Genomic DNA, 12,252 nt, shown 5'->3' with positions numbered 1-12,252 from the left:
TCACATTCAATGTTCTGACATGGAACATAAGAGGAGGCAATATTCCCGCTAAAACTAGGAAAATACTCCAATACCTGAGACGTCACAACGTAGACGTGGCCATGATTCAAGAGACACACCTTCTCCCAGGTAGGGACCATCAGTGGGCCAAGAGCTGGGGCTGCCACAGATACTACTCTTCTTATTCATCCTACGCCAGAGGAGTCGCTATTCTGATACATAGGAGGCTGAGCTTCCGTTTGATCCACACAACAAGAGATTCAGAGGGGAGAGCGATTCTGGTGAGTGGAGTCATAGCAGGCCAGAAGGTGACCCTTATTAACTCCTACGCTCCGAACACGGACGGCCCGGATAATTTCGGTTGGGTGCTTACCCAGCTCTCCAAGTTAGACCCAGCAACCATAATCTGGGGAGGGGATATGAACACTGTACTTGATTCATCAAGAGACAGATCGAAAGCTCAGCAACTCCCACCAACTAAAGCAGGACTCCAAATAAATGAAATCTGCAAGGCCTTCAATCTGCTAGACATCTGGAGGGTCACGAATGGTGAATCACGGGAATTCACGTTCCACTCAGCGGTACACAATACAAGTTCCCGAATTGACTACTTCTTCGTCTCAGCGAGTGGTCCATTGTCAAGTAGACGCTGCATTATATACCCAAGAACGCTCTCCGACCACTCTCCTCTCTTTCTTGAAGTTGCACACTCCACCCCTTCTCCACCACTACTACGATGGCGCTTCAAGACAGGTTCGTTGAGAGACGAGGTGTTCGCCAGCGAACTGAAGGAAGAGATTAGCGTGTTCCTAGAAGCCAACGCCGGATCAGTCCCCTCAGCAAGTACACTCTGGGAATCCCTAAAATGCTATATCAGGGGAGTGTGTCACGCCAAGGAAAATGGCATCCTCAAACTCATCAGACGCGAGCTCACAACCAGCGAAGGGAAGTTAAAGGACCTGGAACGACAAGCCACGAACGGGATGGATCCCCAAACTGCGAAGGCACTGAAGGAGGAATTACTGATATTCAATCAAGCGGCGGACCGAGAGATCAAATTCCTGAACCGCAATAGCCAAGTCCGGCAGTATGGAGAAGGCCAGAAACCCGGCGCCCTCTTGGCAAACCTAATCAAGGCCGACTCCAAACTGACCCAAATAGAACACATTCGGACCAAGCAAGGCAATATAGTACATACTGACAAGGAGATAGCTGAGGAATTCAGGATCTTCTACCAAGAACTCTACAGCGCCAAATTGTGCAAGTCCTCGACCGCCCCACGGGAGTACCTCGAGGACACAGAGCTGTATTGGGTTGAACACTCCCTCCGTGAACCTTTGAACGAACTGATCACCCAAGAGGAGATTCTGGAGGCCATAAAATCCCTCCCCAGCTCTAAGGCGCCAGGCCCGGATGGTCTGACGGGCGAGTTCTACAAGTCCTTTGCGGGCACGCTGGCCCCCCTCCTAGCGGCGGTATATGAAGAAGCACTAGAGAGGGGTCACCTTACTCCCACCACTTGTGATGCCAACGTTATTCTGCTGTACAAACCAGATAAACCTCCAGAGGAATGCTCATCCTACAGACCAATATCCCTCCTCAATCTCGATAATAAAATACTCGCCAAGGTGCTGGCGGGAAGATTAATGCCTTTGATGCCTACCCTCGTGCTGGCAGATCAAGCCGGCTTCATACCTGGCCGCAACACGACTTTTGGAATTAGAAGAATGTTCGGTGTCATTGCCGCATTGGACCCCTCGTTGCAGGCGGTGGCGTTTCTGCTCGACGCCGAAAAGGCCTTTGACTCGGTGGAGTGGCCGTTTCTGTTTGCAGTGCTTACTAGGATGGGCCTGGGCGCCCGTTTCATCAACCTGGTCTCACTCCTGTACTCCAGACCACGTGCAAGTATCATCGTCGGCACAACCAAGTCAGCTCCGATCGACCTGCAAAGAGGCACGAGACAGGGTTGCCCGCTCTCAGCCCTGATTTTCGCCCTGGTGATGGAACCACTAGCCTCCAAACTCAGGGAACAGCGACAACAGAGAGGTCTCATCATAGGCCCTCACAAACTTATTATCTCTCTTTATGCTGATGACGTAGCCCTATTTATCCGTGACCCAGTAGACAACCTGAATCCAGTCATGAGGGAGGTCATCAAATTTGGAGCCGCCTCGGGGCTAAAAATTAATCAGTCAAAATCCATCGTTTTCCCATTGACCCCAAACACAAAACAGTTTCCAGACGACTTCCAACTCTCATGGAAATCCTCCAGAGTCTGATACCTCGGAATACATCTATCACTAAACTGTCAGGAAGTGTTTCGAGACAATTACGAAGTGGTGGTCAAGTCGATTCAAGAGAAGATTTCTCGATGGAAGTCACTGCCTTTGACACTCTGGGGAAGGGTCTCTCTGGTGAAGATGGTGATCCTACCAAAATTACTTTACTTATTCATCAATATCCCTCTGCTGCTGCAACAAGCCTTTTTAAAAAAATTAAAGAGCATGGTCCTCGAGCTACTCTGGGCAAATAAACCAGCCAGAGTGGCGTACACTACGCTCACGCTACCGGTCACAAATGGAGGCTTGGCACTACCTGATCTCGAAAGATACTTTTGGGCAGCTCAGGCACAGTACCTCAGCCACTGGTACACCCCCCAGGCGGTCCGACCACATGTACAGGTGGAAAGAGCCCTTGCAACACCAAACTTTCTGACCGCAATCATCCTGAGCCACACACCGGTTCCCAGTTCCACGATGAACGTGATGCTCACGACGTACAAGGTCTGGAGGACCCTGGCCCAAAGACTAGAAGTGATAACACGGTACTCCCCATTCTTACCTATCAAGTTTATTCCCGGAGTCCCACTCACCTCAGAGACCGTGTTCCACCACTGGGTTGACAAACTAAACATTCGAACCCTAGGGGATCTTTTCTCAGAAGAAGGCTTCCTAACTCCAGAACAAGCCAGAAATAGAGGGGGCAACACGGCTCTGGACATATTCCTTTACTTCAGGACTCGCTACACCCTCCAGGCCTTGCTGCCAGACTTCCCTCGTCAACCACCAACTTGGCAACTGTTACATAATGTCATTCAAGCTCAAGGCGAGGGTAGGCTGGTATCACAGATTTACAAAGCTCTCACTCCTGCCACAACCCCGGCCATCACTAGGGCCAAAGCTAGATGGGAAGAAGCACTGCATATGAGCATATCAGATGAGGACTGGAACTACTGCCTGAAACAGACTAAAAAAGTGGCGCTTAACTCACGCCTAAAACTCATCCACTTCAACTTCCTTCATCAGACTTACCATACACCAGCAAAATCCAACATACACCACCCTGATGCAGAAGCGAAATGCATCAGGTGCGGGACAATTTCAGCAGGTTTTGTTCACCTGGCGTGGGAATGCCCCGAGGTGGCCCCCTTCTGGAAACGGGTACTAGAGACGACTGCAGCAATTGTGGGGGAACCAATTCAGCCAAGTGCCACAGCATCCCTATTGGGCATGACCAGGCTGCTTTCACCCCCGATAAGGAAACTAGCTGGGATCCTGCTGACTTTGGCTCGGAGGAGAGTTGCCATTGCCTGGGGCCGGGGCCCCCCTCCAGCATTCACCGCTTGGCGCAAGGACTTGCTTTATTACCAAGACGTTGAATCGGATTTCATTAAACTCCTTCCCCTGCACGCCCGTCCTCCAGACGTATGGGGACCACTGACACTGTTCCTGTTGGGTGAGGCAGCAGAGCACCCCTCTGACTCCTCCGACTCGGAGAATGCCCCCAGATGAGGGCTAACAATTGTGGGGACAATACCAGCGGAATGGGAGCGGGAAATGACACATAATCGGCTAGTGCAGAATCACTATCTAAGTGACATGGTTTTGGAGGGGCAGGGGAGGGTTACCGGGAGGGTCCGGGGTCGTGGCGCAAGGTTTAAAGTCCACCCTAATGTGGGTGTGAATTTGTGTTGTGGCATAAATACCAAAAATAAAGTTTTAAAAAAAAAAACAACCGCCACTACAGAGGGTTGGGGCAATGCAGAGATCAAGGTATCTAGCAATACCGCATGTTGTACTGGGGAACTGTCCACTCTCTGGAAGCCCCTGCTTTTCCACTGCGACAGACAAGTATGCACTGTTGTCCTGATGTATGAATAAACGGTCATATGACACCCCTGTGACACCCGCAGTGCTTCAATGAGTGCTATGAGCTCCGCTGCTTGAGCCGTATTATGCATCAGCAATCTTTTCATAATCAGTGCCTCCTATTCACCTGCCTCGAGGTGCAACACTGCTGGTTCTGTATGTCTCTGGCCCATTTCTTGATCAATTGTTGCTCACCCATCAACAAAAAGAACCTCCCCCCACCTACAATGGCCTGTCTCTTGCCTTGGGGATGTCATTGTCCTCCCCGTTCATACGTGACACAGTCATGGATTGCAAAGTCTTCTTTAGTACACATTTCTATCAATGAATGTGGCAAGGTTCTATGTTTTACATCGTACAATATGGATGTTTGAGCTTGCGAGGATAATTTCATACGCTGAAGCTCTTTTTGTGGTCTGGGTAGATTTTGATCTCTCTGTAGAATGGCGAACACTGAATGCTTCACATACAAAGTGACGGAAAACCCCACCACAATTGTGGAACTTTTCTTCTTCGATCGCGAACAACACTGCAGCGGGTCACTGTAGTAGGCCAACGGCTTGTGGCCCATGGTACGCTTCTGAGTCAATACCGCAGTTATAAGTAAAACCATTAGAATGTGAGAATATGTAGAATTCCTGTGTGTAGTCTGGGGTGGTGAGCACCGAGGCTGTATATATCACTTCCTTTAAATCATTGAACTTTATTTATCAAGTCTGCTGTCCACTCTAGTTTGTTATTGCTTTTTTGTGCTTCTTTGAGGGCCTGCAGGAGCGGTCTGGTATATGCTGCATAGTCTAAGATGCATGCTCTGCAGTAGTTACATAACCCTAAAAATGTTTGCATTTCTTTCACTGTGGTGGGTCGGGGGTGGCGCACACAGACGCCGCCTGATTTGGTATGATCCTTTTTCCATTTGCTGATATTAACTGTCCTAGGTACAGCACGTCCTGCTGGCACTACTGTAGTTTCGCCTTGTCAACTTTGTACCCCTTGCTCCCCTTACGGGCCAGTAGGAGCAGGAGTGTGCTAGAGTCTCTCTGGGAGGGCTGCTCACTGTCAATACATACAAGCAAATCGTCCACGTACTGGATGATCGTACTGGATGTTAGGGAGAATTCTCATACATGTGCTAATTCCCTTCACCTTAGATACCCCCAGCAACTTTGCTGGATTTTGAGGACTTTATTGTTTTTACCTGGAAACAGTGTGAGCCTTTTTTCCCACTCTTTCATGTATTTTGATGTGTGTTTTACCCTTGTGTTCTTTCATCATGGAGTTTTAGATAACTCCATGGGCATCATCTTTTTATGTGTGTTACACAGGTGACACAGGGATGTCTTTTAGACTTCCCAAAGGTTTAAATACCTTCTCTGGGATAAACTACTGTTTCCCAGAGAATGTAAAGTGAAATTGACTTTACTAGTCTTTCCAAATTCCTAGACCCAGCACACCCCATCTTACAATGGAGTGCTGGAGGGGTTACATAGTATCCCCTTGTGTCTAAATCCTCATGTAGCAGTCAAATGCTACCCTTTCCTATCGAAAAGGCTGGTGGCATTGGTTTTACAATGAACTACCATGACTTTTCCTGACCGCGAACACCGGTAGCTAAAAATCGCGGGAGACATGTTTTTCAAGATGGCGCCTTAAGCCCCTTTGTTTAAACGGGTCCCGTTCTTCTTTTTTCGCCATTTCTTTTTGGAAAGGTCCTTCTAGTATTTGTCTCTGCGTGCCAAACCAGGTTTGGTCCCTTTGTTCGTGTGCCTTTGGCGGGCTTCAGGACTGAAGACCGCCTCTGGCGTCTGAGTGTCTGTGGTGGGCAGGAAGTGAGGAAGGTGCTCGAAACTCCCTGTGCTTAGTCTACTAGGAGACTCAAATGCACTCTGGAATGATTGGCTGGCTTACTGTCCGGCAAGGACAGCCACCCTGCTGGGTGAGTGACGGCTAGGCTGGAATGAAAGGGAGAAAACTGTTTAAAAGGCAAGTCTCTAGGACTGGAAAGCAGAGTCGACCACTGGAACAAAAGAACCGAAGACGAGCTGGAAGAGGACGGCTGCTGCAACTCCTGGACAGTTGGTTTGCCCGGTGAAGCCCTGCTGCAGGTCCGAATTTCCAAACTCCATTTGTCAGAGAAGCTCCTTCAAGGACGGCTTCTTCCTTTTAGTTGGTGGGACCAATCCACCCATAAGACACCTGGATACCATTCTCGAGGCTGGTTAGGATTAACCAGGGAGAGGGACACAAGTTTGGAACTGAAGTGACTCCATCTTGTTTGCTTTCGTCAATGATCCCGTGCAGTGCAGGAGTCCCCCAATGTCCCCCCTTTTGTCCCCACGACCGAGGCTTAGCAGCAGCGAGATTTGCAGGACCTGCCAGGGACCACGACTTCAGCAACATTTGTTTCTTCATACAAAGGTACTGTGGCAACCCGATTGAGAGAACACCACTCTCGCGGTGAAAGTTCGTGAAACTTTCCCAACTTGCAAGCCTAATCAGCTTGTGACCCGACAAATGATTCTTTTTCGTCTAAACTACTTCTGAGAACTTTTGCAAAGGCTTTACTGTTTGATACCAGAACTGCTCTTTCCTATCCAGAACACTAGCCTGTTGACTTTGGCCTGGCCTATTGACTTGAATTGAACTCTTCTTGTGAACTGAAACTATTTGCACTGCCTAGAAAGTATATGTGATCTATTCTACTTACTTTTGTCCCTTTTGCTCACTGCTAAGTAACTGAACTGCCATTTGGCTCCTATTTCAGGGGAGCTCAAACTGTATCAAAAGCTTAGAGTTTTGTGTTGAAGTGTATTGGTATATAATATTAAGATGCCTCCTTCTAGTGAAATGTTTTCTAAATGATTGTGTAATAAATTACTAAGTGTTTTTACCAAGAAACCTTGAGTATACTTGTCTACTTGAACCACTGTGATTGAAAGTCCTCTGTATAACTTACTTGTACTGCTCACATTCACTCTTGAGATAAGCCTGGCTGGTCAGCTCGCTACCAAAAACTGTGTGGTACAGACTTATACCAAAGGATGGTTTGGCTAACACCTGTGGTCTTAATTGTGTGTAGTGGTCCCAGAGGGTACTGCCTGCAATTCTGCCTAACACTGGATACTTTAATGTTTCCTAAATCAGCGTGCAATATTCTGCTAAAAATGCTTGGGCTCTCGCAATACCCATGAAGCAAACAAGTGTGTTTGAAGTGCATTCCGTCATGGGTAAATGCTGTAAGATACTGCAAATTGGGGTGCAAAGGTATCGAAAAGGTGGCGTTTTTTTAGATCTACCACTGTGAAGAGGGTCGCCTCGTGGGGATACTAGATAGAATGGGGGCAGGGTTAGGGACCACAGGAAATTCCTTCTGTACCACGTCATTTAGGGGGCGTGAATCCTGGATCATCCTCCCATTGCCCCTGTTGCCTTTTTCAAAGGATAAATAGCCGTGTTAAACAGGGATGTGGATGGCACTATTGTGCCTTGATCGAGCAGGGCCTGTATCATGTGTCTAATTCCCTCCTCTGCTTCTCTTGATAGTGGGTACTGTTCCACCCGGGGTACCACTACCCCTACTTTTTGTGTTATTTGTACTGGGGTTACTTCCTGTAAAAGCCTGACATTGTGTGGATTGGTGGTCCACAACTGCTCAGGTACATACTTTAGGTATGTTTCAATGAAGGGGTGGTAGGCCACAATGGCCAACAGGGGGCATTGCACTCTTCGATACTGCACCATAATTTTGTAGGGGATACAAATCTCTAGTATTATCTCCCCATCACTTTTATTATTTTCAAAAAATTCTGCATCTGTCACCTCCTTCAGAGGTACAGTGGGGTCAATGTAAAGCACTATATGCCACTCGCACCCATCCTGGTCTATTCTAGTACAACTACTCTCTTCAATGACACCAACAACCCTTGTAGGCCTAGGGACAATATTGTGCCTGCCACCAACTCTGGGGTCACCACAGGCCAAAAGATAAAATCTGTCGGCACTCTCAAACAGTTATTGCCAATTTGCAGCACCTCCTCCACAAGTACTGTCATTCCGTATTTAAACATGTCTGGGTCTACGGGTATCCCACAGACCACTAACTCCCCTGCGATTGCATGTATTATCACCATTGCTCTTATTGCGCACATTCCTGGAGTGGTCTGGGGTCAACTGGTATCTTGGAATTCAGAGATCTCGGGACTAGGGCAGTTGTCAGGGCTATAACTGATAGTTAGCTGGGTGGGGGTCGGAGGCCTGCTTTGGCCTATTTGTGAAAACATGTACACCAAGGCACCCCGTTCTGTCTTGTGGCCTTGCAGCGCACATTCTTGTTAGAACAAACATATGTGCAACAACCTTAAAACAAAGAAGGGTTTCTGTGGAAGTCGGCGGCGTGGGCCTCTCTCATCAGCGCTTGGGCCTATCCAGATTTCCAGCCTGTGCGGCATGTGTTTAACACATTACATACTGCATGGCAGTGCAGGCCTTGTGCTTTGACTATGGCTGCTAATAACTACAAAAAATGCATTAGTTTGTTTACATGCACTATGTCTAAATGTCTAAATCAAATACAATATTATGATTGTTTGGGGACTTTTAGGACGCTCCCTGGTCTATTACAGTACTTTCAATGGGGCTCATATAACCTTAAGGTGCCTAGGGGGTGGGTTGGGCTTGCTCCCTTCCCAACAATGCTGTAGATGTGGAGACCCTCTGGCCGAGTGTGTTCTGAAGCCAGGAGGCAGCTCCTTGCCTGTGGATTGGTAACATTCTGCAATGCATAAGATGTTTAATCGGGAAAGTGTCTGCTTAGTCACAACTAGAACTTTTCTGGCTAAAGAATAGGCCACAAATATTTGATCATTCTTCTGATATTCCGCCGTCCTTGCCACATAAAGACTTAAAGCCCTTTTGGGATCCAAAAGATGGAAGCGCTCCTCTTCCTTAGAGAGGTGCAGAGGTAGGTAAAATACAGGCAGATCTATAGTCTGCGAAAGGCGAGAATCAGATATCACCTTCGAAGGAACCCAAGCCTCAACTTAAGTGAGACCTTTTCGGGAAAGAACCGCAAAAATTGGGGTTTACAGCAAAGGGCCTGCATTTCGCGGCCCTACCTGGCAGAAGTAATGACAACCAAGAAGGCTGTTTTCAGCGTAAGCAGCCGCAAAGAACAGGAGTGCAAAGTTTCAAAGGGAGCCACCATCAGGAAAGTGAGAACCAGATTTAAATCCCAATCTGGGACAACAAAGGGAACCAGCAGAAATGTATTCACAAGGCCCTTCAGGATTTGGGCCATAACCGGGATCATAAAAAGCAACCTTGATACGGGGACCTTTTGAACACAGACAATACAAAATATCTATTATACTAACTCAATTAGTGTTCTTTCTAAGGATAACAGGGTGCAGGGAGATGGCGACAACCCTGGCACTGGGTTGTATGACAATAGTAAAGAAAACGGTATCTACTGGCTGTTGAACACTCGCGTCCCCTGCACACAAAATATTATTGTAAAACAAACAACAATTCCAAATACAGATCTGTAGCATTATCTGAAAAAAGTTCAATCACACATTTTTTGTTCAAAACACTAGTTTTTTTTAAGGATAATTGTAGCGTCAGGGATGTACAAATGAAGCACAATTTAATACATAACACACAAGATTAAAAAAACAAAGAAAAACAATCTCTGCTCTATGCATTTCGGGTCTTCTGTCCCTTCTTCAGGAGCAAGAATTCACACTGTTTCTTTCAATAACCTTCATGGTAATCTAGCTCATTCACGTGATGTAGAACTGGATTGAATGATCCAATTGCGTGTCATCAATTCTTAATGTCAACTGTTCTCCAACCTGTTGGATAGAAAGTTGACTGGTGCAATTGTACAGCCTTGTATCAACTCAATTGTGGTACATTGTAGTGTAGCAAGATATGGTAATCATCTTACCTTTGACTGTCTGTTGTGAAGTATTCTAGAGTCAACCCATCAGGGGTACCTTGTTGGGACTATGCCTGTTAAAATGATATCTCATCAGATCTAGAAGAAGACAGGCCAAATTTCTCATCAATGTTCATGATTCTATTTATAAAAACTGATAGCAACTGTGTAGCATACCTGTGATCTCTTTCTCAGAGGTTCTCTCAATTGAAGATGCACTGTATATAAATAATGGCAACCGGTGCCCTCTCTAGCCTATGGGAAAATTAAGGAAAAAACTAAGCAGAGCCCACACTTAGTTTGTGCTTTTGCAAGACATGAAGATTGTATGCAGAATGGTGTGGAGGCTTAAGGTGCGTCTCAATTACTATTCATGTGTGATGGTAAGTGAAAATATTGCTGGCAATTTGCCTTTCAGTCCTCAGCACCCGTAACACCCTGTAAAAGCAGGTAAAATATAAAGACACATCTATATGTGCTCAGTGGAATCCCTCCTCTGGTATATATCAAGAACTTAGGTCCCTTTTGCTTACCTCATTGTTTTCTATAGTCAGACCGTCCGAATCTCGTATTCCTAATGCTTAGCGTCATTCTAAAAATGGTCGCTATTAAAAGGAATATCATCGCAACATCTTAGCCTGATAATGTCACATGTAAACAAGTGGCATGGCGCACATCAGTATTTCGATGCTGTCATCTTGGTCGCAATATTGTGTCTCTATGATGATGTTAAAGCTAGTTTTAATGCATGTCCTTCTGAATTCCAACACAGTGGAATGTGAGGAACAAGTCAATCCATATTTGAAATTACATATAGAGGTAATGTCAATTATCACAATATTATCCCTCTACATAATAATAGTATACATAATCTTAACGGATAAATCAGAGTAAAGAGATCTCTTAGTTGGTCAGAGTACCTTCTGGTGTGCACTCATCATTTCATAAAAGCAAGGTGGTACAATGCAATCTTACCAAGGTTTCATATGGTTAATCCAGGCTTCACTCCCTTTCATGCTCAAACCAGTTAAGGAAAAGCTACTCCAGGAGAATGTTTTAGGGTGAGGTTGGGCATGCTTACAAACTATACATTGTTTCATTCATAGTACAGAGACCATAGTTACCAACACCAGTTGCTTTTAGGGGAATAGTTTTACAGACATGCTTTTACAAGAAAGCTCCTAAATAAAACTCCTCATTCATGCCATTTGGGGTCAGACTGCCCATCTTCTCAATCCAGTAGAGTTCTCTCTGGTTCCATTTTTCAGCCAGGAACCCACCTCTATTGCGTTTCTGTACCACTTCTAGCACCATAAACGTCAATTGGGCTACTGTATGTCTTTGATCTGTGAAATGTCTACCGAATGCTGAGGGCAATTTTTTTTTCTTTCAAATATGTTTATTTTAAATCAAGGCAGGGTGGTAATACTACATCTTTTTATCAACTGGCATTATTCATCATATTGAAATCCCATCTCTCCCCTCCATCCCCTCCCTCCTATGGTTGCTGGCCAGGGCCAGAGTTTCAGAGAGTTGAGTTTCATGCTCCTGCCTTGCCCCATTCTCCCTCCAGAGGCGTGTCCCCTGTATCCAGGACCCTTCCGGCCATTTGAGGCTTCTAGGTCAAGGCTGGGAATTTCTGGTCGTAGTCTAGTAATTGGGCCCAAATATTCTGGAAACGGTGGAGGAAACCTGCTCTGGGCCGCTGTTACTTTCACTGCAATTAGTACGTCCCATATTTTCACCCACCAGAGGGACATGAGAGGGCCCTCCTCGGATTTCCAGGAGCGGGCGACTACTATTCTTCCTGCTAGAAGGCACTGGGTCAGCAGCTTGGCCTTGCCTCCGGACCGTGGATAGGTCACTGGGATCGGGGCGCCAAGGAGAACGGGCTCTGGCTCTAGTGGGAGTGTTATCTAGGTGATCTCTTTGATAGTGGCTAGGCATAGTTTCCAAAATTGTTGGGCCTTCGGGCATGTCCACCACATGTGGAAAAAGGAACCCGGGTGGCCACACTGTCTTCAAAAAGCAGGGTCAAGTGCCCAGTTCATATGGTGAAGTTGAAGGGGAGGATTGTACCAGCACAGTAGAATTGTATAGGCACATTCCCTGTTGGTGACGCAGATGGAGGATGAGTGAGTGCGTGTCCATATGTCCACCCAAGTT

Source organism: Ambystoma mexicanum, chromosome 6p, assembly GCF_040938575.1.
Source record: "Ambystoma mexicanum isolate Mex_15411 chromosome 6p, UKY_AmexF1_1, whole genome shotgun sequence".
Taxonomy (NCBI): Eukaryota; Metazoa; Chordata; class Amphibia; order Caudata; family Ambystomatidae; genus Ambystoma; species Ambystoma mexicanum.
The sequence above is the reverse complement of the archived record's forward strand: the minus strand, read 5'-3'. Positions refer to the sequence as shown.